Source organism: Siphateles boraxobius, unplaced genomic scaffold, assembly GCF_051911475.1.
Source record: "Siphateles boraxobius isolate OS27281-9 unplaced genomic scaffold, OSU_SipBor_1 189, whole genome shotgun sequence".
NCBI classification, from domain to species: Eukaryota; Metazoa; Chordata; class Actinopteri; order Cypriniformes; family Leuciscidae; genus Siphateles; species Siphateles boraxobius.
The window spans coordinates 174560-198521 of NW_027508798.1; the positions used below are offsets into that span (position 1 = coordinate 174560).

Consider the following 23962-nt stretch of genomic DNA (forward strand, 5'->3'; position numbering starts at 1 on the left):
GTATAATCTGATAGGTTGCATTATTTGATAGAACGCCAGCACAGTAACTTCATATTGAATTGACTCAAGATACTTATCCACATAATAAAGGAGGTCTTGAATGTGCCAAAAATATCAATAACTCATTTTCGACCAAAAACGAAGTTACGGTCTTTTGCCTTTGCACGGCAGTATTTTCAATGCATATTAGGGACATATTAGACTACTTAAAATAATAATTTTATATTAATAAACAAAAAATATTAATAGACTCCATTTCAGCCCTATTGCAAGCCTCATAGGGTACTGTAGGTGATGCTGAAACAATAATTCAGCTTGAAAGTCCTGAGACACTATATTTTAACAAAGTGTAGGCTTAAGACATTGGCAACGCCATTCTGACTGTTAAACATAACCTTTGAAACACCCAGGCCCAAAAAATATTGCAACAACATACATTAAAATTAAACATGGAAATTAGCGATCTTTACTGCTCAGCGTACAGCGGATAGCTGCAGTGCCTGCCCAGCTCAGAACATGTCTGACCATTTATAATTCATTTTATTAAAAAGATTCACCCATTTCAACACATAGCCTATACCGAATTTATATGCTGCCATAAAATGATGTAGCCTAAGCATGAATATAGTAATTTAGCAATAGGCCTTTAAAAATTGACCTATTAAACCTCCTAGAGAAAATACAATTGAAAACTTTGACTCACACTCAAAACCCATTTTCCCAAGGATTATTGATTATTCACATTTTTACATTATAAATATTCAAATTTAAATCCCTTTCTCCCATAAAATAAGCAAACAAAACCAATATAATTACATGAAAAAATAAATATTTATTATGGACATACAGAAAGCTTCAAGTGAAACCAGAGCACATGTTACTGTAAAAATAAAAAATAAATCTTAACGAATCTGAACTCGAAAACATCTCTTCTTTCAACCACCAAACAGACACCGCGTTGCCTTCCGCCTTTAGCTGTGCCCCGCATTACTCTGCAACACTGTCCCGCCGGTCTTCCGTGCCGAGAGCAGGAGCCGCTGCCTCTGACGAGCCTACTTCACGAGCACGAGCTGCCTCGATAGACAGTAGGAAACCGTCCAGGTTTACTTTCAGGTCGAAGGCGGGGGACTGTAGAAAGTGATCCTCGATCGCGTCGTTCAATTAACCGCTGAGGCCGGCGACGCGCAGATAGGTGGACAGCGCCGATCTGGTCAGCAACACGCTCTCCTCGCCGGTGGGAGTGGAGACGATAGCTTTCCCTCCAAAAGAGGCGGAGAAACAGAGGGACGCCTGCTTCAGCTTGCAGCCCTCGCACCTGTGCATCACCGACTTCTCCACGAACTCCCTCTGCTTGAACTGGCAGCTCGGACACTTCCGTTGAATAGCCACCTCAATGCCCTTTATTGTGGCGCTTAAAAGTGCCGTTGATTGCTCTGCTTCCTCGTCGCCTTCTCCCTCCTCCACCTCCAGATCAGCGATCTGTTCTATGGTGCTGGACGGACCGGTACAAAGGCAAATGCACCCGTCTCTCTCTCGCGTTGACAGGTTCTTGAAAGCGTACGATTTGCCGCCCTCCGCCGAGTTTACGAAGCTGTCCCACTGCGTCACCTTTATCTCGCCCGTTCCGTCGCAGATCCGCACCTCCTTAAGCTCGCACTCCGAGCCGTTAACGGTCACCACTCTGCTCACAGATCCGTGAAGCTGGACCTTTCCGCGGAGGTCTCCCACCTAAACACACCACAAACACCAGATTAGTTTTCTATCAATTGCGGCCACAAACAGGAGCGGTCAGGAAAAGTCAGCTCTGCGATACACACCTTCTGCCTCGGATCGAGCGCTTTCACCTCCTGTCATGGTTCATCCCGGCGCCGGGCACGGCAAAAACGACCACTTACTACTACGACCACTCTCCTGCCCTGCGCTTTGAATGACGGCGGTGAAGAACGGACAACTGTGCCTAGCCTGCCTTCTGGGTGACACGTTAAATCCTTCCAATGTCTTCACCCTCTTCTTCGGACCTTTGCAGGACTAGCCATCCCTCCTCATCTTTATTGGTGACAGATGCCGTGTTCTCTGGAGGTCCAAATTTGCTGTCTTGGACAAATAACATAATATGCCACCAGAGAACTATTTATCCCTGTGATATGCAAATTAAGATGAGACTGATGATTGGCCATTTCTAGAGAGGGGCGAGCACAATCATTTCGATCATTCAATGCTGTTTGTAACATTTAAAACTTAAACCTTTTGTCTTCAAATCTGCCTCTCTTTATAGCCTACTTCGGAAAAAAATAAAATAAAAACAAATAATTTGCAACAGGCAATTCTCACACCATGAAAAACAACTAAATTTAGGCAATAGGCGCAATCTGAAGCTCCAGCGCTGTTAGGCAATATTTTCAATCTATCCAAATAATTAATTCACGACTTACATTTCCTTTATTAAAAAAATAAATATCTATAGGCTACTCTTCCAAAAGACAGACACTAGTTTAAGCACGCCTTTTCTTTTACAGCTCGAACGAAAAACCAGATTGAGTTATTATAACGGCCTAATTTAGCCTATCTAGCCTACAAGATGTAGCCTATGTATCGAATATTTGTAAAACTTACACTTAAATCGTCACATTTCATTCAGAACATTACATGACTGGAAATAAACTTGATAAGTAGGTCTTGGCTTATGAAACGCGGACCAGTGAGTCCAATACATTGCAAAAACAGACAACTACACAAACAAAGAAAACAAATTTATTTAAAAACTTTAAATCCGCGATTAGCACTGACCTGAGACGAGAGAGAATATTATTTGTATCTTTACTGAAAGAAATGTATGACGTAGAGTCGTAGGCTACATTCCAAAGTAGTGATTTATTATCAGCGTCGGCGGTGATCCCACGCACTCATGCGCACTTTGCAAAACACACCACTAAAAACTTTGTTACTGAATAGAAATAAAAGCAGAATAAGAGCAACAGAAATATAAAATGGCCTTGCACGCATACATGCCGTGATCACAGCTCGCGCTTCTCACCGACTCCACTGAGTGAGGGAGTAACAGACTGCGTAAAGACACAGTACCTTCCTACTGCCTACAACTATTATTTCTCTCAAGTCTTTTCTAAATTTAACTATATTAAAGAGACTCTAAAATCCACTCGAATATCGTATAATTTATATAAACAAATTAAAATAGATTAACCTACTTTGAGAACTTAAATTAATAGAAAACACTTCTTCCCATGGCTTATTGATCTTTTAAGCCTAAAGCTATTATTATTATTTTTTTTACATTATCTATATACCATATTTAACAATACTTTTATTAATAAATATTACATATAAAATAATTTGTCCCGGTGAAATAAGCAGACAATACAAATTGGATTAAATGAAAAAGGAAACATTTATTAAACATTTGTTGAACATGCAAAACACCTGTAGTTAAAAAAGAAACAATATAACAATAACGAAGCTGAACTCGACATCTCTACTTCAAGCCTCCGAACCAGCAGACACAGCGTTGCCTTCCGGCGTGAGCTGTGCCCCACCTTCCTCTGCAACACTGTCCCCCGGCTCTTCCGCGCCGAGAGCAGGAGCAGCTGCCTCTGACGAGCCTACTTCACGAGCTGCCTCGATAGACAGTAGGAAACCGCCCAGGTTCACTTTCAGGTCGAAGGCGGGGGACTGTAGAAAGTGATCCTCGATCGCATCCGCGTCGTTGAATAAACTGCTGAGGCCGGCGCCGCGCAGATAGGTGGACAGCGCCGAGCTGGTCAGCAACACGCTCTCATCGCCGGTGGGAGTGGAGACGATAGCTTTCCCTCCAAAAGAGGCGGAGAAACAGAGGGACGCCTGCTTCAGCTTGCAGCCCTCGCACCTGTGCATCACCGACTTCTCCACGAACTCCCTCTGCTTGAACTGGCAGCTCGGACACTTCCGTTGAATAGCCACCTCAATGCCCTTTATTGTGGCGCTTAAAAGTGCCGTTGATTGCTCTGCTTCCTCGCCGCCTTCTCCCTCCTCCACCTCCAGATCAGCGATCTGTTCTATGGTGCTGGACGGACCGGTACAAAGGCAAACGCACCCGTCTCTCTCTCGCGTTGACAGGTTCTTGAAAGCGTACGATTTGCCGCCCTCCGCCGAGTTTACGAAGCTGTCCCACAGCGTCACCTTTATCTCGCCCGTCCCGTCGCAGATCCGCACCTCCTTAAGCTCACAGTCCGAGCCGTTAACGGTTACCACTCTGCTCACAGATCCGTGAAGCTGGACCTTTCCGCGGAGCTCTCCCACCTAAACACACCACAAACGCAACATTACTTTTCTATCAATTGCGGCCACAAACAGAAGCGGTCAGGAAAAGTTAGCTCTGCGATACACACCTTCTGCCTCGGACCGAGCACTTTCACCTCCGCTATTTTCATTTCTTTGCAGCTCGGCGGCGCACACCGCAAAAACGGCAGACTGGTCACCTCCACGCTCGTCCCACGAGAGCACAATACGTCGAAGCCGTCTGGATCAGAGAAGCCTATAGGAACAGGCAAAATAGTTTTATCAAAACTGAGACCACTGGCGATCCAGCACTGAACCACAACACATCAGTGAGGCTGTTCTGTAAAAATAACTAGGCTGCTTACTTATACTGCTCCTGACGTTGCGCAGCCTCACTGCGTTGCCGTTCTTTTCGGCTTGACCGAAGGTGGCTTGCTTCTCCATGGAGAAAACGACCACTTTGTGGTACTCCTGCCTGGCACTCTGAATAACGGCGGTGAAGAACGGAGAACTGTTCCGGCTCTGCCTTCTAGGTGACACGTTGTATATGAATCCTTCGACCGCGTCTTCAGCCTCCTTTCGGACCTTTGCAGGACTCGCCATCCCTTCTTCTTTATTGATGTCAGATGCAATGTTATCTTGGACCACCAATTTTGCTGTCTCAGACAATTGACTAAATATGCCACCAGATAACGCCTATTTATACCTATGATATGCAAATTAAGCTTAGACTGATGATTGGCTCTTCTAGCGAGGGGCGAGCACAATCATTTCGATCATTCAATGCCATATAAAACATTTACTTAAAAGGTAAACTGTTTGCCTTTAAACCTGATACTATAGTACCTTAGTACTATAGGCTACTGTACTACACAAAAAACGGATAAAACTACAATCACTGTAACTCACGAAAACGACTAATTAGCCTATTTCTCGTAAATTCAAAGGAATAAAGACTTTTTGCATTCCCTCCGCAAAGTAATATAAAAAGTTCATCTCAATGTCTCTTTCTACAATTTCATACACTCCTTAATAAAGCACGTAGCCTACTGGAGGGTAGATTTGGGTGCTGGAGCCCCTGTCCTGTACTAAAATTAATCAAAAAGTGCCCTTCTCAAACAAATATCAATGATATTATTGTGGCCATTACAACAAAATGCATTTCATTATAATCAATTATTAATGATAATTTGATTTATTTTTACATTTCTGTCAGCCTGAGGTGTCGTTGACATAACGTGTCAAATTGCGTTATGGGTCGCGTCAAATTGCTTGAGGGTCTAAAACTCTGGACTAGTGTGTCTGTGTGTGTGTGTGTTTCTGTGTGGACGGCAGGCGTAACCGTAGCAAAAGTTGCGTTTTGAAATTAAATTGCACTATTGTAAACACAGGCAGCCTATTTCACAGTCTGCTCGACAACCGATGCTCTCAAGCTAGCTATTTCAGTGATGCTCCACGGCAGGAAGGAATAAAACACATTTTAAACGTTTTTTTTTTCAATGGTTTTGTGTTGATTCAATAAAAAAATCCACATATTTCAAAATATTACATAATTTATTGTCATACCGACATCGTTATCTGACACAAGTTCAAATTTCTTTGGAACAGTTGATGCAAATTGAGCACTGCAAAAAAAACTAGCACCAAAAGTGGCTTTGATAAGTAAAATTAAAATCACTTTTTATTCAGTCTGATGTAGACTATATTGATACACCGTTTACCATTGGATCAATCCATCATAATTGGCCTTGTGTGAAATGTAGGCGAACAACAACGCTCCAAATGGTGAGGTAAGGACATTTTTCATTATTATGCAGCAATAATATAATAGTAAAGTAGGCTACTACTAAGAGGTGTTAGTGGGGCCAGTATGGTGCTCACCACATGGTAGGACACTGAAAATCTGGCAATTAGATGTTTAAGTAATGAAAACTATCTACTTAACAACATTTTTAGCTCAAACTTGACTTTTCACCACTATTTTAAAGTTAGCCTACTATACTCTGCCTTTGTTTTGACAGCAAAATCAAATCAAATCAAATCAAATCAAATCCTTTTATTGTCACACAACCATATACACAAGTGCAACAGTGGGTGAAATTCTTAGGTGCAGTTCCGAGCAACATAGCAGCCTCACTGCGTTGCCGTTCTTTTCGGCTTGACCGAAGGTGGCTTGCTTCTCCATGGAGAAAACGACCACTTTGTGGTACTCCTGCCTGGCGCTCTGAATAACGGCGGTGAAGAACGGAGAACTGTTCCGGCTCTGCCTTCTAGGTGACACGTTGTATATGAATCCTTCGACCGCGTCTTCAGCCTCCTTTAGGACCTTTGCAGGACTCGCCATCCCTTCTTCTTTATTGATGTCAGATGCAATGTTATCTTGGACCACCAATTTTGCTGTCTCAGACAATTGACTAAATATGCCACCAGATAACGCCTATTTATACCTATGATATGCAAATTAAGCTTAGACTGATGATTGGCTCTTCTAGCGAGGGGCGAGCACAATCATTTCAATCATTCAATGCCATATAAAACATTTACTTAAAAGGTAAACTGTTTGCCTTTAAACCTGATACTATAGTACCTTAGTACTATAGGCTACTGTACTACACAAAAAACGGATAAAACTACAATCACTGTAACTCACTAAAACGACTAATTAGCCTATTTCTCGTAAATTCAAAGGAATAAAGACTTTTTGCATTCCCTCCGCAAAGTAATATAAAAAGTTCATCTCAATGTCTCTTTCTACAATTTCATACACTCCTTAATAAAGCACGTAGCCTACTGGAGGGTAGATTTGGGTGCTGGAGCCCCTGTCCTGTACTAAAATTAATCAAAAAGTGCCCTTCTCAAACAAATATCAATGATATTATTGTGGCCATTACAACAAAATGCATTTCATTATAATCAATTATTAATGATAATTTGATTTATTTTTACATTTCTGTCAGCCTGAGGTGTCGTTGACATAACGTGTCAAATTGCGTTATGGGTCGCGTCAAATTGCTTGAGGGTCTAAAACTCTGGACTAGTGTGTCTGTGTGTTTTATTAAAGTCACTGAAACAATATAACCCTATAGCCCACATTTTATAGGCCTATACTTTCCCAATTCGAAGGCAGACTCAACAACCGCCCATGGAGACAGGCTTTCTGATTATACAGCTCTATAGAGCTGACTACCGTCTCTACACACGCACGCGATGGGGCATTAGTCAACACAAGTGAAAACGCTTTACTTTACTAAAGGCAAAATTAAAAGGATTATCTAGAGAAAAGCAAAGCCTCAATGCAAAGGAACGTACTTAAATTAAGTTATGGTATACTCTGCCTTTGTTTATCTATACGTCAATATGAATTTACCAAAACAATGCAATTGTAGGACGGTGTTCTGCTTCTGTTTAACTGTCCTGTCCATTATAATTTGCCGCATGTAAATTACGGAGTAGCCTGTGTGCACAGCTGCCATCAGTCCCTAACCTCTGAAATCAAAGGTCCTCAGAGGGATAGTTGTGTCCTGCACAAACCCGGTCAAAAACACTGTATGATCCCTCTCCATCGACAAACGTGCAATATCTATCATGAACACAATACACATGCCATACCAAGTGAATACGGCAAAGATAAAACGCCCCGCCTCCCCAACTCGGGTATCGGACCTAGTTGAAACACCCATTCATCTAGCTGGCAGAATGCCCAAACTGCGTCGGCACCTTGCACATGTATGTATCGCCGCAGCCCGGAAACCTGCAGGTGGTAGGAGCTTACGCCGCAAGTGGGAGGGGCTTATGCCGCAAGTAGGAGGGATTTTAAAAATGTGCAAGTAGGAGGACTTTAACCCGCAAATGGTAGGAGCTTATGCGAAAATCCCCAAGCTGTCATTGCCGAGGATGGCGGTGAATGAGTATGGCAGGAAATTGCGACAGTAATGAAAATAAATGATCAAACATTACGTTCCTAATCAGTCTGATTTCTTACAGCTTTGTTATTATTGTGTGTGTCCAATACAAATCACTGTCAATGATGAAGTCACGTCTTTACACCATTTACCATACTTAAAGTGATGGTGTTTAAAATTTATCACGCTGTAGGCCTTATTCAAGCATATTTCTGAATATTAGCTACATATTCTACAGTATCAAGTAAATTAACATATTAAAATGTGATGCAATTGGACTCAGTGAAGTGAATGTGTAAATACATGAAAAACATTTGGCTAATGTAAAAAAACAAAAAAGTTACCATCCATCTTTACTGCATTTTTTTTTTATGATAGCAGACTAATGTTCTTCTGAACGTGTTACAGATATATTACATTTAAATCTCAGGGTGGATAAATTATTTTTTTTCAATGAATAAAATCAAGTACAAGTCACTCAGAAGTGATTGCAAAAGTGTTTATTTTGTTTTATTATTTTTAGTATTTTTTGGTTATTTGTAAGGACACTATATCAGCTCATTAGAACTGATCTGCATGCAGTGAAAACTACAAAATCCAGGGTGCAATGTTTCTGAATAAATGCCCTGGAGCTCACCTCGCTTTCCCTTCCCAGCATAACCTGGTGGATACACAAGAAGCACAATAAGAACTAGGGTATAGTTGACATTGAAGATTTACAAACATTACAAATAATTTCTCAGCTCTGTAGGTCCATGCCACGCAAGTGAATGGTCTCCAGAACTTTTAAACTTCAAGGGATGACATAAGTAAATTCGATTTTTATGTTTCCTTTAGACTAACAACTAGTTTATTTATCACCAATTTACACAAAAAGTACCACGTGTGCAGCATTTGTACTCAAACCCACACTCCAAACAAGTGGACATTGAGTACATCCTCCAGAAGAGCTGTTTGTAGTGAGACGACTCATTTTTCCAGCATGCAACACCTGAGGTGAAAAAAAAATTAACATAACATTTAACATTATCAATGATGTTCTTGTTATGCGTTTTACTTTTTAATGTCAATATTTACTTTCTAGCCATAAGAAGTGTGCCTGATTCTTAAAATTGTCATCCCCAACTATGTCCCTGAACCTTGAGCAAGCCAATGACAGGGGCATGTAGGCAGCATCTCCTTCTTGAAAAACAACTTCAAGAAGTATGTTCATCAGCAACGCTCCTGATAACTCAAAAGATAGCAACAGTTAGCACAGACCGTTAAAAAATGTTAAAAAGCACAATATATAACATTATTCAACTACCTTGAAGATTAAGCATGATGGAGGGTCATCGTCTTTTAACAGCTCATCCTTAAAGAAAAAAATATAAGTGGATTCAAATTGTTCTATGATACACATATAAATCATCATTAAAATTGATTATGCATACCTTACTAAAAACAGAGGGCACAACTGGGATTTGGTCTGCTAAAATGAAGTAATTTAAAATTAGCTGACCAATATTATAGTTACATAAAACCCAGCATAGTATATGTATTTTGTTTCATATCAAAGTTCTTTCTTTTATATGCAAGTTCAGTTTTTATCTTCCCATAGGTTTCAGGGATTGCAGAGCATTCTTCTTCTTCTGAAAGAGGATTAAAAACAAAAAAAGTGATAAAAATTATCCATTCATTTTTAATTTGACAAAAAAATATCAGCAAAAATATAAAAAGCTGACAATACCAGCAACAACAGCTCATTTTCTCTTTCTCCCATATCTTCCACAATTTGAATGTCAAGCAACAAAAACAAATAAAGTAAGCAATAGAACAAGTACAATATCAAACTTAATTGAATGCAAGGATGCATTACATTAATCACAAATTACAGTAAAGAATTGTGTAAAGAAAAAAAAATATCTAATTAATGGTCCAATTTTAAATATTAAAAAAAAAAACTTATTCACCAATGAATACAACATTTCAAAATCTTGCAAACCCCTAATAGTATTAATAAAGATATTAAAGGAGTTTGATAGAGCAAGTAGTGTTTACTGATTTTCATCATCACTGAAACACTTTGCTACTACTTTTCACTCAAAGGGACTGCAGAATATATTATTACTGAAATAGTGTTATGAGCGAGTCACTAAATCATTCCGTTCCATGACTTCCCAAAACAGTTTACAGAGTGAACAAGATTTCTTCACTTCTTTAAGACTTTCTTAAAAACACCACGTGTTAAAACTACAGCTAATTTTTTCACACTTACTCTAAAGACAAATTTTCAAGCAAGATGGCACACCACCATTTTCTTATGTTCTTCATGTTTAGTTGTATACATAAAGCAATGAATTAGTATAATTCTCAATTATATTAAAATGCATATAGCTACAAAAAATAAATACTTACTTCAGTGAAATCAAACTTTAGTCCCAGAACAACATACGGTGCATATTATAATATGCAACGAAACACAAAAAAAGTTAAATCGGTAACAGCAATTGATTACGATTGGATACGATCTCCTATTCATAGTGAATATAACAATAATATTTTGGTCAACTTACACCCATGTACTACCACCCAAGATAAATGGGACTGAAGATGGCCTGTTGCCTGGAAGTTCTCATCAAATTTTATATTGTCCTTAGGACAAAGCGGACAGTGAAATTTTGTGCACTTGAGTCACTGGTATGCCTCAAGAGTGTCCTGCACATCTTTCACTGATAAGTGAACCTAAAAGACAATAACATGACTGAGCCTCTTGGTGGCACTATAATAGAACAAAACGTAAAATTGCCATTGAATTCAATACAGTTTTCTGATTTAAATGCTATACTTAACAAATGCATTGGTGTAACATTACGAAACTCAGTGTGTGCCATAAGCAGCATGCCCTGAAGGTACTCAAAAGATTTTGAGACAGCACCACCTTTTGGTCAAAAGTTATGATTAATTTCCGAAAATGCTAGTAACTTTTGAATACATTTGAATACCGCAGCAGCAAAGTTGAGACATGCTGCCAAAATGACTATTAAGTCTTTATCTCTGCAATGCCTTGATATTTTGACACCAAACTTTGTATGTTTCATTGTCACCTCACTCTGATCACAATGCATTGATTTCATAACTGCGCCACCTAATGGTCAAAAGTGATAAACCATTAAATCATTTTATAAGTTACTGTATATATAATTTAAGCCATTTTGCCTAAATTCATCTTTAAATGTCTTTAATTGCTCCTTGCTGCTGTCGGTCTGAAACTTCCAGCCATGTTGGCATGTCTTGTCGTCTGCGTTTGCGCTTGGCCCCGGAATGGCTGCTTGCAGCTATATTTATTATTCTTATTGCAACAAAGCATTAAAATTACAAGAAAGGGACAGAATGGTAGTGAAGACAAATCCACAGTGTGTGAGAACTGAAGTGAATGTCAGAAACATTTCTTTGATATAAAGGTTTATTATTATTTATTATAAGCAGTAGTGGTATCATATTCTTATTTTAAGTATTTGTATTGCAACAAAGCATTAAACTTACAAGAAAGGGACAGAATTGTATGGACAGGTCCACAGGATGTGAGAAGTGATTGTCAGAATGATATAAAGGTTTATTATTATTATTATTATTATTATAAGCAGTAGTAGTAGTATCATATTCTTATTTTTATTATTGTTATTGCAACAATAACCAATTCTATATGTATCAGTTTTTAAGCTATATTTGATAGATTCATAGCACTTTGTAAGAGTTTGCAATAGTTGATGCATGTTCCAATCGGGATTCGAACCAACGATTTTCGCCTTTTTCCCCTCTTTTTTTCTCTTCTCCTTCCCCTTCTTTCCTCCTTCCTTCTTCCGCTGAGAAACTGTCACAGGCTCTGTAGGAATATCCTAACAACACCACAACTTGTCATGAAAACAAAAACAATAAGATCCCCAACATGTGAGGCCTGCATCTCGAAGGTTTTTAAAGCAGTTTTTTGCAGAGGTCTGTGGAACAGGATCCCTGTTCTTCCACTGAGAAACTGTCACAGGCTCTGTAGGAATATCCTAACAACACCACAACTTAACATGAAAAAAAAAAACGAGATTCCCAACATGTGAGGCCTCCATCTTGAAGGTTTTTGTAGCAGGCCCCTCATCTGACCCCTTCCTGATGTTGGCTCCAGGTCTGTTAATAGCATGAGAAAAAGTAGATGTCATCACAGGCCTCTGCCCAGTCGAACACCAACAGCTCCCGTGTAAGCTCAAGGACACCTGATCAGTGGGCCAGTGGCGCAATGGATAACGCGTCTGACTACGGATCAGAAGATTCTAGGTTCGACTGCTGGCTCGCTCTGCCTCTTTTACTATGCTGTCAGCCCTTAGCCGTTTTAATATCCTATATTTTTGTTATTATTATTATTGGATTGGTTGAGAAATATTAAAAATTCACAGTCCAACAATAGGCTGCTTTGTCAGTAGGATAACGGTTACCATACAATACTATGCGTCTTTTAAAATGCATTGCATGAGTACTGTCACAAGGACCTTGCTTTACGACCAGTTTGTAGTGTCTATTATACCATCGCAAGAATGGGAGGAAACTGAACCCCCTCGTGAGGCAAATGAGAGCTCCCTCTGTTGAGCCTGATGAAATTGAATTCAGTAAACAATCCCTTCGGATCATTCCCATGTTCTTAAAGGGGACGGTCACACACTAAAAGTAAAAGGGTCTTCTCCAGGTAGAAGGAAGATCCCATATGGTCTAGCGGTCAGGATTCCTGGTTTTCACCCAGGCGGTCCGGGTTCGACTCCCGGTATGGGAAGAACGGGTTGTCTTTGCATCACTTAATCGAAACAACCAGCATGTATGTCTGTAGCAGTTTTAGCCAGTGGCGGAGACTCAGCAACCTGATATGTTGAGGTTCTGTCCTCAATCAGTGTGCCTTCAATAGCTCAGCTGGAAGAGCGGAGGACTGTAGGTGGCAAGTTGGCAATCCTTAGGTCGCTGGTTCAACTCTGGCTCGAAGGAGTTCTTTTTCACACATAAACATTTCCTTGGCCCTGCTTCTCGACGAGGGCGTCAGCGCTTGAGTTCGTAGTTTGCCATTTTACATTCACGGCCGCCGGTGGTGGGCAAAAACTCATTCCCTGGCCGGGAATCGAACCCTGGCCGCGGCGGAGAGAGCGCCGAATCCTAACCACTAGACCACCAGGGAAGGTCTGCTGACGACTTGCCCTCAAGCCTTGTTTTGGCCTATACCATATTTTGCAGCAAGACCACTAATACTTGTATTTTCCTCCAGGAGAGGAGACGTCACTGACCCTGGCAAACTGACAAACTGTCACAGACTCTGTAGGAATATCCTAACAACACCACAACTTGCCATGAAAACAAAGCAACCGAGATCCCCAACATGTGAGGCCTCCATCTCGGAGAATTTTAACGCAGTTTTTTGCAGACGTCTCTTACCCTGGATCCCGGTTCTTCCGCTGAGAAACTGTCACAGACTCTGTAGGAATATCCTAACAACACCACAAACTTGCCATAAAAACAAAAAATTTGAGATCCCCAACATGTGAGACCTCCATCTCTAAGGTTTTTTTTAGCAATTTTTTGCAGACGTCTCTGGCCCTGGATCCCAGTTCCCAGTTCTTCCGCTGAGAAACTGTCACAGGCTCTGGAGGAATATCCTAACAACACCACAACTTGCCATGAAAACAAAAACAATAAGATCCCCAACATGTGAGGCATGCATCTCAAAGGTTTTTAAAGCAGTTTTTTGCAGACGTCTGTGGGCCTGGATCCCAGTTCTTCCACTGAGAAACTGTCACAGGCTCTGTAGTAATATCCTAACAACACCACAACTTAAAATTTATTTTATTTTCTTTATTTTTCCAGGAAGGTCCCATTGAGATTAAAAGATATCTCTTCCACCAGGGAGTCCTGGCCAACATGGCCACACTACAAATCACACACAAACACACAACACATATAAAACATTCCAGAAAGTCAGAGCACAACATTCATCATAAATCAAGTAAAACAACAGCATGATTCAATCATTGTATACTGCAGTAAACTTTTAAATACATTCAAAGGAGGAATTGTTTCAGGAGGGACAGTAGCTTGAAATTCATTCCACAGCCATGGAGCATAGTAGGAGAAAGATGATTTACCATGCTCTGAATGTACCCTAGGTACTACTAATTTAATCCCATTAGATGATCTAGTGCTATAGTTCTTTCTACATAAACATAGAAGACTAGTAATGTAATTTGGAAGTCTACCCATCAATGTCTTTACAATAAATTCTAACATATGGGATTTCCTTCTTTGATATAAAGAGGACCAACCCAAATAGTTGTGCAGCAAACAATGATGAGTACGTGAACAAGAATTTGTTATAAAACGCAGTGCAGCATGATAAACGCCATCCAGCCTTTTCAATAAATATGTAGACGCATGCATGTAAACAACATCACCATAGTCTAAAATAGGTAAAATAGTACTCTGTGTTATTCTCTTTCTAGCTATAAAGAAAAAACTTTTTTTTTTCCCCAAAAAGAAAACCCAGTCTTGGTTCAAGCCTTTTCACCAAGTGATTAATGTGAACATCAAAGGCTAACTTCTCATCGAGCCATATTCCTAAATATTTATAAGTTGGTACTCTTTCTATATGTAAACCCTCAATAGTCAGAATAGGCATAACAGTAGACATAGAACGGCTACGTGTAAAAATAATATACTTCGTTTTATTTACATTTAAAACTAATTTTAGTTTCAACAAAGTAAGCTGAAAAGTATAAAAAGAATCCTTAAGAATTTCAATAGCCTGAGACACAGAGGATGCAGTGGAGTAAATAATTGTATCGTCAGCATAAAAATTTAGCTTTGCCGATTGTATTCCCTGCCCCAATTCATTAATAAAAATAGAAAAAAGAAGTGGTGCCAATAAAGAACCTTGCGGGACACCCTTCCTGACTATTACCATGGATGAGGTGTAATTATCTACAGCAACACATTGAGTTCTATCCGATAAATAATTTTTAAACCAACTCACAGCCGAATTATCGAGGCCAACCCTTTTAAGCCTCCGTAACAGTAAAACTTGATCCACTAAGTCAAACGCTTTTGTCAAATCAAAAAATAAGGCCGCACAATGTTGTCTATTATCGAGAGCAGTAATTAAATCATTAGTGACTAATGTAGTAGCTGTTATCTTACTATGGCCCGCTCTAAATCCTGACTGAAATGCGTTCAAAATATTATGACTAAGTAGATATTCTTTCAATTGATCATTTATAATAGATTCAAAAACTTTTGCTAAAACCGGTAATTTAGAAATCGGACGATAATTATTCAAATCGGAAGGATCGCCTCCTTTTAATAAAGGCATAACCATAGCCGATATCCAAGATGGCGGAATTACATTAGTGGATAGACTCAAATTAAAAATCGATGCAATATGTTCGGCAATAATATCTGCTGACAATTTTTTAAAAATTGGTTCAATTTGGTCAGACCCACCTGATTTCTTACAGTCTAAATTTCGGAGTAGTTAATGAACTTGGGACGGCAATACAGGGGCAAAAGAAAATAAATCTGATTCACTATTAGTCAACTCATCAGTTCTCTGTTCATCAAGGACCAACGAATTGTCTGTTATCAAACCAGCTGAAATAAAATGACTATTAAACGTATTAACAATAATAGCCTTGTCTGTAATCAATCATTGATTCAATTTTAAAACTTTTGGAAGATTAGTGGATGTATTTGATCCTATAAAAGATTTCGTTAATTTCCAAAATTTAGAAGGACAATTCATGTTATCATTAATCAGGTTTAAATAATACTGACTCTTCGAACTTTTTATTAATTTTGTACACTTATTTCGTAATAATCTATATTGAGACCAGTCCTCCTCACCATTTGTTTTCTTTGCTTTAGACCAAGCCACGTTTCTTTGCTTAATAAGATTAGAGACGGATTCATTGAACCAAGGATTATTTCTACCTCTCACCCGAAATCTACGTAAAGGAGCATGTTTATCACAAATTTCTAGAAAGATAGATTTGAAATAATCCCAAGCATCAACCACATCAGGTATAATTGAAACCAACTGTAAATCACTATTATATACATCTTGCAAAAAAGCCTGTACATTAAAAATTTTAAATTGACGTTTAAGATTTGAATTGAGAATTGAGATCCCCAACATGTGAGGCCTCCATCTTGAAGGTTTTTGTAGCAGGCCCCTCATCTGACCCCTTCCTGATGTTGGCTCCAGGTCTGTTAATAGCATGAGAAAAAGTAGATGTCTTCACAGGCCTCTGCCCAGTCGAACACCAACAGGTGCCGTGTAAGCTCAAGGATACCTGATCAGTGAGCCAGTGGTGCAATGGATAACGCGTCTGACTACGGATCAGAAGATTCTAGGTTCGACTCCTGGCTGTCTCGCTCTGCCTCATTTACTATGCTCTTAGCCGTTTTATTATCCCATAGTTTTTGTTATTATTATTATTTGATTGGTTGAGAAATATTAGAAATTGACAGTCCAACAATAGGCTGCTTTGTCAGTAGGATAACGGTTACCATACAATACTATGTTTCTTTTAAAATGCATTGCATGAGTACTATCACAAGGACCTTGCTTTACGACCAGTTTGTAGTGTCTATTATGCCATCGCAAGAATGGGAGGAAACTGAACCCCCTCGTGAGGCAAATGAGAGCTCCCTCTGTTGAGCCTGATGAAATTGAATTCAGTAAACAATCCCTTCGGATCATTCCCATGTTCTTAAAGGGGACGGTCACACACTAAAAGTAAAAGGGTCTGCTCCAGGCAGAAGGAAGATCCCATATGGTCTAGCATTCAGGATTCCTGGTTTTCACCCAGGCGGCCCGGGTTCGACTCCCGGTATGGGAAGATCGGGTTTTCTTTGCATCACTTAATCGAAACAACCAGCATGTATGTCTGTAGCAGTTTTAGCCGGTGGCGGAGATTCAGCAACGTGATATGTTGAGGTTCTGTCCTCAATCAATGTGCCTTCAATAGCTCAGCTGGAAGAGGGGAGGACTGTAGGTGGCAAGTTGGCAATCCTTAGGTCGCTGGTTCAATTCCGGCTCGAAGGAGTTCTTTTTCACACATAAACATTTCCTTGGCCCTGCTTCTCGACGAGGGCGTCAGCGCTTGAGTTCGTAGTTCGCCATTTTACAATCACGGCCGCCGGTGGTGGGCAAAAACTCATTTCCCTGACCGGGAATCGAACCCAGGCCGCGGCGGTGAGAGCGCCGAATCCTAACCACTAGACCACCAGGGAAGGTCTGCTGATGACTTGCCCTCAAGCCTACTTGTGGCCTTTACCAGATTTTGCAGCAAGACCACTAATAGTTGTATTTTCCTCCAGGAGAGGAGACGTCACTGACCCTGGCAAACTGAGAAACTGTCACAGACTCTGTAGGAATATCCTAACACCACCACAACTTGCCATAAAACAAAAAATTTGAGATCCCCAACATGTGAGACCTCCATCTCTAAGGTTTTTTTTAGCAGTTTTTTGCAGACGTCTCTGTTATTATTATTATTGGATTGGTTGAGAAATATTAAAAATTCACAGTCCAACAATAGGCTGCTTTGTCAGTAGGATAACGGTTACCATACAATACTATGCTTCTTTTAAAATGCATTGCATGAGTACTGTCACAAGGACCTTGCTTTACGACCAGTTTGTAGTGTCTATTATGCCATCGCAAGAATGGGAGGTAACTGAACCCCCTCGTGAGGCAAATGAGAGCTCCCTCTGATGAGCCTGATGAAATTGAATTCAGTAAACAATCCCTTCGGATCATTCCCATGTTCTTAAAGCGGACGGTCACACACTAAAAGTAAAATGGTCTGCTCCAGGCAGAAAGAAGACCCCATATGGTCTAGCGGTCAGGATTCCTGGTTTTCACCCAGGCGGCCGGGGTTCAACTCCTGGTATGGGAAGATCGGTTTGTCTTTGCATCACTTAATCGAAACAACCAGCATGTATGTCTGTAGCAGTTTTAGCCGGTGGCGGAGATTCAGCAACCTGATATGTTGAGGTTCTGTCCCCAATCAGTGTGCCTTCGATAGCTCAGCTGGAAGAGCGGAGGACTGTAGGTGGCAAGTTGGCAATCCTTAGGTCGCTGGTTCAACTCCGGCTCGAAGGAGTTCTTTTTCACACATAAACATTTCCTTGGCCCTGCTTCTCGACGAGGGCGTCAGCGCTTGAGTTCGTAGTTCGCCATTTTACAATCACGACCGCCGGTGGTGGGCAAAAGCTCATTCCCTGACCGGGAATCGAACCCTGGCCGCGGCGGTGAGAGGGCCGAATCCTAACCACTAGACCACCAGGGAAGGTCTGCTGACGACTTGCCCTCAAGCCTGGCTGTTGCCTCTACCAGATTTTGCAGCAAGACCACTAATACTTGTATTTTCCTCCAGGAGAGGAGACGTCACTGACCCTGGCAAACTGACAAACTGTCACAGACTCTGTAACAATATCCTAACAACACCACAACTTGCCATGAAAACAAAGCAACCGAGATCCCCAACATGTGAGGCCTCCATCTCGAAGGATTTTAACGCAGTTTTTTGCAGACGTCTCTTACCCTGGATCCCAGTTCTTCCGCTGAGAAACTGTCACAGACTCTGTAGGAATATCCTAACAACACCACAAACTTGCCATAAAAACAAAAAATTTGAGATCCCCAACATGTGAGACCTCCATCTCTAAGGTTTTTTATAGCAGTTTGTTTGCAGACGTCTCTGTTATTATTATTATTGGATTGGTTGAGAAATATTAAAAATGACAGTCCAACAATAGGCTGCTTTGTCAGTAGGATAACGGTTACCATACAATACTATGCTTCTTTTAAAATGCATTGCATGAGTACTGTCACAAGGACCTTGCTTTACGACCAGTTTGTAGTGTCTATTATGCCATCGCAAGAATCGGAGGAAACTGAACCCCCACGTGAGGCAAATGAGAGCTCCCTCTGATGAGCCTGATGAAATTGAATTCAGTAAACAATCCCTTCGGATCATTCCCATGTTCTTAAAGGGGACGGTCACACACTAAAAGTAAAAGGGTCTGCTCCAGGCAGAAAGAAGATCCCATATGGTCTAGCGGTCAGGATTTCTGGTTTTCACCCAGGCGGCCCGGGTTCGACTCCCGGTATGGGAAGATCGGGTTGTCTTTGCATCACTTAATCGAAACAACCAGCATGTATGTCTGTAGCAGTTTTAGCCGGTGGCGGAGATTCAGCATCCTGATATGTTGAGGTTCTGTCCCCAATCAGTGTGCCTTCGATAGCTCAGCTGGAAGAGCGGAGGACTGTAGGTGGCAAGTTGGCAATCCTTAGGTCGCTGGTTCAACTCCGGCTCGAAGGAGTTCTTTTTCACAGATAAACATTTCCTTGGCCCTGCTTCTCGACAAGGGCGTCAGGGCTTGAGTTCGTAGTTCGCCATTTTACAATCACGACCGCCGGTGGTGGGCAAAAGCTCATTCCCTGACCGGGAATCAAACCCGAGCCGCGGTGGTGAGAGCGCCGAATCCTAACCACTAGACCATCAGGGAAGGTCTGCTTACGACTTGCCCTCAAGCTTGCGTGTGGCCTTTACCAGATTTTGTAGCAAGACCACAAATACTTGTATTTTCCTCCAGGAGAGGAGACGTCACTGACCCTGGCAAACTGACAAACTGTCACAGACTCTGTAGGAATATCCTAACAACACCACAAACTTGCCATAAAAACAAAAAAATTGAGATCCCCAACATGTGAGACCTCCATCTCTAAGGTTTTTTTTAGCAGTTTTTTTGCAGACGCCTGTGGGCCTGGATCCCAGTTCTTCCACTGAGAAACTGTCACAGGCTCTGTAGTAATATCCTAACAACACCACAACTTAACATTTATTTTATTTTATTTCCTTTATTTTTCCAGGAAGGTCCCATTGAGATTAAAAAAAATCTCTTCCTCCAGGGAGTCCTGGCCAAGATGGCCACACTACAAATCACACACAAACACACAACACATATAAAACATTCCAGAAACATTCCATATTCCTAAATATTTATAAGTTGGTACCCTTTCTATATTTAAACCCTCAATAGTCAGAATAGGCATAACAGTAGACATAGAACGGCTACGTGTAAAAAGAATATACTTCGTTTTATTTACATTTAAAACTAATTTTAGTTTCAACAAAGTAAGCTGACAAGTATAAAAAGAATCCTTAAGAATTTCAATAGCCTGAGACACAGAGGATGCAGTGGAGTAAATAATTGTATCGTCAGCATAAAAATTTAGCTTTGCCGATTGTATTCCCTGCCCCAATTCATTAATAAAAATAGAAAAAAAAAGTGGTGCCAGGATGAGGTGTAATTATCTACAGCAACACATTGAGTTGTATCCGAATAATAATTTTTAAACCAACTCACAGCCGAATTATCGAGGCCAACACTTTTAAGCCTCCGTAACAGTAAAACATGATCCACTAAGTCAAACGCTTTTGTCAAATCAAAAAATAAGGCCGCACAATGTTGTCTATTATCGAGAGCAGTAATTAAATCATTAGTGACTAATGTAGTAGCTGTTATCGTACTATGGCCCGCTCTAAATCCTGACTGAAATGCGTTCAAAATATTATGACTAAATAGATATTCTTTCAATTGATCATTTATAATAGATTCAAAAACTTTTGCTAAAACCGGTAATTTAGAAATCGGACGATAATTATTCAAATCAGAAGGATCGCCTCCTTTTAATAAAGGCATAACCATAGCCGATTTCCAAGATGGCGGAATTACATTAGTGGATAGACTCAAATAAAAAATCGATAGGCAATAGGTTCGGCAATATTATCTGCTGACAATTTTTAAAAAATTGGTTCAATTTGGTCAGACCCACCTAATTTCTTACAGTCTAAATTTCGGAGTAGTTTATGAACTTGGGACGGCAAGACAGGGGCAAAAGAAAATAAATCTGATTCACTATTAGTTCACTCATCAGTTCTCTGTTCATCAAGGACCAACGAATTGTCTGTTATCAAACCAGCTGAAATAAAATGACTATTAAACGTATTAACAATATCAGTCTTGTCTGTAATCGATCTTTGATTCAATTTTAAAACTTTTGGAAGATTAGTGGATGTATTTGATCCTATAAAAGATTTCATTAATTTCAAAAATTTAGAAGGACAATTCATGTTATCATTAATCAGGTTTAAATAATACTGACTCTTCGAACTTTTTATTAATTTTGTACACTTATTTCGTAATAATCTATATTGAGACCAGTCCTCCTCACCATTTGTTTTCTTTGCTTTAGACCAAGCCACGTTTCTTTGCTTAATAAGATTAGAGACGGATTCATTGAACCAAGGATTATTTCTACCTCTCACCCGAAATCTACGTAAAGGAGCATGTTTATCACAAATTTCTAGAAAGATAGATTTGAAATAATCCCAAGCATCAACCACATCAGGTATAATTGAAACCAACTGTAAATCACTATTATATACATCATGCAAAAAAGCCTGTACATTAAAATTTTTAAATTATATTTAAGATTTGAATTGAGAATTGAGATCCCCAACCTGTGAGGCCTCCATCTTGAAGGTTTTTGTAGCAGGCCCCTCATCTGACCCCTGCCTGATGTTGGCTCCAGGTCTGTTAATAGCATGAGAAAAAGTAGATGTCATCACAGGCCTCTGCCCAGTCGAACACCAACAGGTGGCGTGTAAGCTCAAGGACACCTGATCAGTGGGCCAGTGGCGCAATGGATAACGCGTCTGACTACGGATCAGAAGATTCTAGGTTCCACTCCTGGCTGGCTCGCTCTGCCTCTTTTATTATGCTGTCAGCCCTTAGCCATTTTATTATCCCATAGTTTTTTTGAGGTAGGTGAGGTACGTGCTTCATTAAATTGGGAAGGAAGATTATTAAAATTAAAAAAGGAAGATCCCATATGGTCTAGCGGTCAGGATTCCTGGTTTTCACCCAGGCGGCCCGGGTTCGACTCCCGGATATGGGAAGATCGGGTTGTCTTTGCATCACTTAATCGAAACAACCAGCATGTATGTCTGTAGTCGGGGAGCCAAAGTCTCAAAAATGGGTTGAACCTGACATGGTCTGCCATACTTTTTATTTGTGTTTTTTCTGTTAACTTTGACCCTAAGAACCAATAATTGGAGGGTCTGCTCTGCCGGAAATATCGCGAAAAAAAATTCTGGCCATTTTAGTGTATGCACCCTTTATTTTTTATCAGAAAAAGGTGAAAAATGATTTTTTTCCTTAAATCCTCAGTGGAATGGGTAGGCTGTCAATAAATGCATTCCAGATACACAGAACACATGTGCTGACAACATCCACTGAAAAAATAACTCTTAAAACACATTTATACATGATTTTTACTTCATTAGCAATCAACTATTACCTTAAGTTATGACATCAGTCGATATGCCATTCTTTTCACTAAACAGTATACTCATTCCACAGAAAAAAATTATAAAAATCCAACCAAAATCAATGAATCTGTGATGATTTCACTACTAGTTGGCTATCAACAGGCTCAGAACTCAAAATTCTAAAAAACATGCTGCATATTTAGCATCATGGCACACTTACACACACACCCATGATCTTAGTAATTTGAATGAGTTTGGAACAACAAACTAACGGTTACCAACGGATTTTGAAGCTGCTCATCATTGTCTGTGGGAAGTGACAGTTAGTTTAGTGAATACCGGTAGGTCTGCCCCAGCGTTTTGCGAAAATAATGGTATGGATATTGTAATGGTAATTAATTGAAAGGACCACGCCAGTCTGCAAACAAGTATATTTCTGATGATTCCTCATCCCAAACGTATCCCTGTAGCATCAGCATTCATTCTCTACTAGTTTACTTAGCTAGCTTTAGCTGTTTTAGCTAATTTCAGTGGTTTCTTTAAAGGGCCATTACTCCTCACAGGAATGGGGTAGAGACTGATTTTTTTTTTTAAATGCTCAGAATCCTATGCTCTGCGAGAGGTATGTGTCATATATGTCTATTTTTCTTCGACCGGAAGTTGAGAAATTCAACAATTTCAACTGGACTTGCTAGGTAAAGAAATAGACATGAGCATAAATGCTGCTACAGGGAAACGTTTGGAGCGAGGAATCATTAGAAATACACTTGTATGAAGGCTGGTGTGGCCCTTGAAGTGTTTTTCATGTCAGACAGATAGTACGCTAGTAAGGATAACTAAAGGCTGCACTAAATGTTAACTACTCTTAGCAATTAGCTACATGGCCAGTTGATACGTTCAGGTTCAGAAAAATATAGTATTGTACAGTATATAGTGAGTGATTTGTCAAAAGCTAGTTAGCTATCAGTGTCAAACATCTAGATTTCTTTCACCTGAATGCACAATATTTCCCATTTGCAGATTTGGTTCAGATCTTATTGAGTTTGTTGTGGAGGAAAAGTTAGCGAGAAGAGAAGGCAGCAGAGGATTGAAAAGGACAGTAAAGAGGAGTGGAGTGGAGAGGAGAGTGGATGATTAAACAGAAGAGAAGAGTGAAGAGGACAGGGGTGGACTGAACAACAGAGAAGAATAGTAGAGGAAAAAAGAGGAGTGAATTGACCAGGAAAGAAGAGTGGAGTGGAGAGGTATGGAGAGGAGTTGATTGAATTGGAGAGAAGAAGAGAGAAGAGGAGAATAGTGTAGAGGAGTAGAAGAGGAGAAGAGTATAGAGGATAGGAGAGGAGAGAAGAGTGGAGAGGAGTGGATGGAATAGAAGAGATTAGGAGT

At 40.2% G+C, this 23962-nt stretch overlaps 1 long non-coding RNA gene and 11 other non-coding genes across 12 annotated transcripts; 7 read left to right on the forward strand and 5 right to left on the reverse strand.

Annotated features, from left to right (window-relative positions):
- Positions 1–8786: 8786 nt before the first annotated feature.
- LOC143741326 (uncharacterized) lies at positions 8787–9531 on the reverse strand. Its single transcript, XR_013205004.1, has 4 exons — positions 9481–9531; positions 9252–9405; positions 9055–9165; positions 8787–8835 (listed from the first exon to the last, which is right to left on the reverse strand). It is a non-coding gene; the product is annotated as an uncharacterized LOC143741326 (long non-coding RNA).
- A 3366-nt stretch (positions 9532–12897) lies between these two features.
- trnae-uuc (transfer RNA glutamic acid (anticodon UUC)) lies at positions 12898–12969 on the forward strand. Its single transcript has one exon. It is a non-coding gene; the product is annotated as a tRNA-Glu (tRNA).
- A 321-nt stretch (positions 12970–13290) lies between these two features.
- trnae-cuc (transfer RNA glutamic acid (anticodon CUC)) lies at positions 13291–13362 on the reverse strand. Its single transcript has one exon. It is a non-coding gene; the product is annotated as a tRNA-Glu (tRNA).
- Positions 13363–16999: 3637 nt separating this feature from the next.
- trnae-uuc (transfer RNA glutamic acid (anticodon UUC)) lies at positions 17000–17071 on the forward strand. The gene has a single exon. It is a non-coding gene; the product is annotated as a tRNA-Glu (tRNA).
- Positions 17072–17393: 322 nt separating this feature from the next.
- On the reverse strand, positions 17394–17465 carry trnae-cuc (transfer RNA glutamic acid (anticodon CUC)). Its single transcript has one exon. It is a non-coding gene; the product is annotated as a tRNA-Glu (tRNA).
- Positions 17466–18252: 787 nt separating this feature from the next.
- On the forward strand, positions 18253–18339 carry trnay-gua (transfer RNA tyrosine (anticodon GUA)). Its single transcript is given in 2 exon segments — positions 18253–18289; positions 18304–18339. It is a non-coding gene; the product is annotated as a tRNA-Tyr (tRNA).
- A 115-nt stretch (positions 18340–18454) lies between these two features.
- On the reverse strand, positions 18455–18526 carry trnae-cuc (transfer RNA glutamic acid (anticodon CUC)). The gene has a single exon. It is a non-coding gene; the product is annotated as a tRNA-Glu (tRNA).
- Positions 18527–19283: 757 nt separating this feature from the next.
- trnae-uuc (transfer RNA glutamic acid (anticodon UUC)) lies at positions 19284–19355 on the forward strand. The gene has a single exon. It is a non-coding gene; the product is annotated as a tRNA-Glu (tRNA).
- A 119-nt stretch (positions 19356–19474) lies between these two features.
- On the forward strand, positions 19475–19561 carry trnay-gua (transfer RNA tyrosine (anticodon GUA)). The gene is given in 2 exon segments: positions 19475–19511; positions 19526–19561. It is a non-coding gene; the product is annotated as a tRNA-Tyr (tRNA).
- A 115-nt stretch (positions 19562–19676) lies between these two features.
- On the reverse strand, positions 19677–19748 carry trnae-cuc (transfer RNA glutamic acid (anticodon CUC)). The gene has a single exon. It is a non-coding gene; the product is annotated as a tRNA-Glu (tRNA).
- Positions 19749–21934: 2186 nt separating this feature from the next.
- On the forward strand, positions 21935–22007 carry trnar-acg (transfer RNA arginine (anticodon ACG)). Its single transcript has one exon. It is a non-coding gene; the product is annotated as a tRNA-Arg (tRNA).
- A 124-nt stretch (positions 22008–22131) lies between these two features.
- Positions 22132–22204, forward strand: trnae-uuc (transfer RNA glutamic acid (anticodon UUC)). The gene has a single exon. It is a non-coding gene; the product is annotated as a tRNA-Glu (tRNA).
- Positions 22205–23962: the final 1758 nt, after the last annotated feature.